This window comes from Lissotriton helveticus, chromosome 12 (genome assembly GCF_964261635.1).
Source record: "Lissotriton helveticus chromosome 12, aLisHel1.1, whole genome shotgun sequence".
NCBI classification, from domain to species: Eukaryota; Metazoa; Chordata; class Amphibia; order Caudata; family Salamandridae; genus Lissotriton; species Lissotriton helveticus.
In genome coordinates this window covers 194,814,856-194,817,502 of record NC_136073.1, presented here as the reverse complement: position 1 = coordinate 194,817,502, position 2,647 = coordinate 194,814,856, and the positions used below count along the sequence as shown (strand labels likewise).

The 2,647-nt window shown below is 43.6% G+C and overlaps 1 pseudogene; it reads left to right on the top strand.

Moving 5' to 3' along the window:
* Positions 1 to 358: 358 nt before the first annotated feature.
* LOC144798001 (uncharacterized) lies at positions 359 to 2,269 on the top strand (annotated as a pseudogene).
* Positions 2,270 to 2,647: the final 378 nt, after the last annotated feature.

Here is a 2,647-nt window from a genome sequence, read left to right as displayed (position 1 = left end):
AATATTTACAGGGGCAAACACAGGTGGAGATATGTTGAAGGTTACTTTGCATTGCATTGCATATTGGGATGAGTGATAAACTGAGTTACAATGCTAAGGAGATGGCTAGTACGTTGACCATGGGTGACGTGTGCAATGCGTTTTAAGGTTCAATTATGATTTGACTTTGTCCTTTTGTGTGGGTTTTTTGGGTGATCAATGCAGGACCAAGTGATGATATGGTTTTTGGCTAACTTTATCGAACCAGGGATGTTGATGGATATTCTATCTCTTCCAATTGCAGATACTTGCCCTACCACACAGCAGAGATTGTACAGTCCTCTACCAGGTCCCAAGAAGCTACAAACTAACTTTCAAAATGGGCAAGTGGTCAAAGTACAAGAAAGTGTACAGAAAGGAATGGGAGTCTGACCCCGAACTAAAAAAGTGGATTGCCCCTGTAAAAACAGATGAAGCAAAGGCAAACTGTAAATACTGTCACTTACAGCTGCGGGCCCACTACCATGATTTAAAGCTGCATGCATCCACAGCTAGACATCGTGCGCGCATGGACACACCTAGCCTAACCATGGCATATTTTGCACAACCAGTTTGTCAGTTATCAAATGACCAGAAAAGGAGAGAGCTTAGGATTGCTGTGCAAACTGCATGTAGCACATCAATCAACAGCATTGACAGACTGGGAGAAATTTTAAGTGAAGAAGTTCCTCCTTTCCGTATGCACAGGACAAAGTGCACAGCTTTAATAAATGGTCTTTTAGGCCCCTATTTCAAAGGGGAGCTCCTTTAAGATATGGGCAGTTCTCCGTATTCTTTGATCATTGATGAATCCACTGACATTTCTGTAAAGAAATTACTGTGCATCTGTGTAAAATACTTCAGTAAGAAAAGTAGCAGAATTGTGAGTAGTTACCTTGGGATGATAGAACTGCAAGAGGCATGTGCACAAGACATTGCAAATGCACTTCTGGAGTTCCTCAAGGACAGCAGGCTTCCAATTGAAAATATGGTAGTGGTAGGTACAGATGGTGCAAGTGTGATGTGTGGAAAAAACCACTCCACATACACTTTGTTGAGAGAAAAGTAGCCTACTTTGCAGCTTGTACGGTGCATCTGCCACTCGCTCGACATTGTTGCTAGACAAGCAATGCGGAGTTTGCCCAGCAATGTGGAGTTCATGGTGAGAGAAACCTACAACTGATTTACACATTCTCCAAAGCGCCAGGCAGTCTACAGAGATTTATATCAAACTCTGGATGGAGGAATGCCATTGAAGCTTATTTCGCCATGTGAAACGCGGTGGCTTATCATGGCGGATTGTGTGGAGCGTTTTCTGGAGCAGTATGATGCTCTAAAGCTGCACTTTTGCAACGCATCATACGTAGAACATTGCTATGCAGCTAGAATGCTGCAAGAAATGTACAATGACGAGACAAATTATCTCTATCTTATTTTCCTCAAACCTATGTTGCTAGAAATTAAGGTAGTGAACAAAGCATTTCAGCTTGAATCTGGTGATGTCCTCCACATATTCCGGGATTTGAAAACTTTATATAGGTCCACTATGAGAAGAATTGTAAAGCCCAGTGTCTTCAGTACCAATAGTGAGAAGCAATTGTGTAATTTGGATCTTCAAAGTAGTGCCATTTATCTTGGGCAGGAGGATGCTGACCTTGGCCTTGACTTCCGTAAAAAGCTCCAAGAAAGCAAACTGCCTGATGCTGCCAAGGACTACATAGAAAAACGGTGCACAGACTTTGTTAAAGTTCTGGCAGCCGAGTATCAGATGCACTTGCCAGATTCGCTGAGCCTCCTAAGACATTTGGAGCTTAAGAAGCCCCAAAATGTGCTTTCAGATTCTAAACCTCTGGTTACTGACTTGCCAAAAGAGTGTTTTGCAGACCCAACACACATATTAGAAACGCAATGGCGAACAGTGACTTCATGTTCATTCAATACCTCTTCAGGCATGGAATCCTTCTGGATTGAAGTATTGAATTATAGAGATGCAGCTGGGAATCATCGGTTTCAGGAGTTGGCCATGGGCGCCATTAAACTTCTGACCCTACCCATATCAAATGCACAAGTGGAACGAGTGTTCTCACAAATGACCCTGCTTAAAAAGGAGAACCGTAACCGAATGGGTCTGAAACTGCTATCAAATATACTCAACATAAAATTTGGACGAAAGCGCAATGGTCTTAATTCATCTTCGTTCAAGCCCTCGCCGGAACTGCTAGCAAAGTTCAACAGCTGTATCTACAATTAATTGTTTTACTGTCTTAACATGCTGCTATTCTTGGCAGTGCCACTGCCAGACTCTATTATGCTGGTAATCTTGGCAGTGCCTGGCCCAGAAGAAGAAGTTTGTGCACCTTAACCAGTCAGAACAATTTTGCCCACCTCAACCTGCCACTGCCAAACCCTGAAGGATGCTGCTACATTCTGCACTGCCTGGAGCATTTTCCACACCTCACCCTGCCACTGCCAGTCCCTGAAGGATGCTGCTATTTTTGGCAGTGCCACTGCCAGACCCAGAAGGATGCTGCTAATCTTGGCAGTACCACTGCCAGACTATGGGATGCTACTAATCGTGGCAGTTCATGGCCCAGAAGAAGACGTTTGTGCACCTTTACCAGTCAGAACA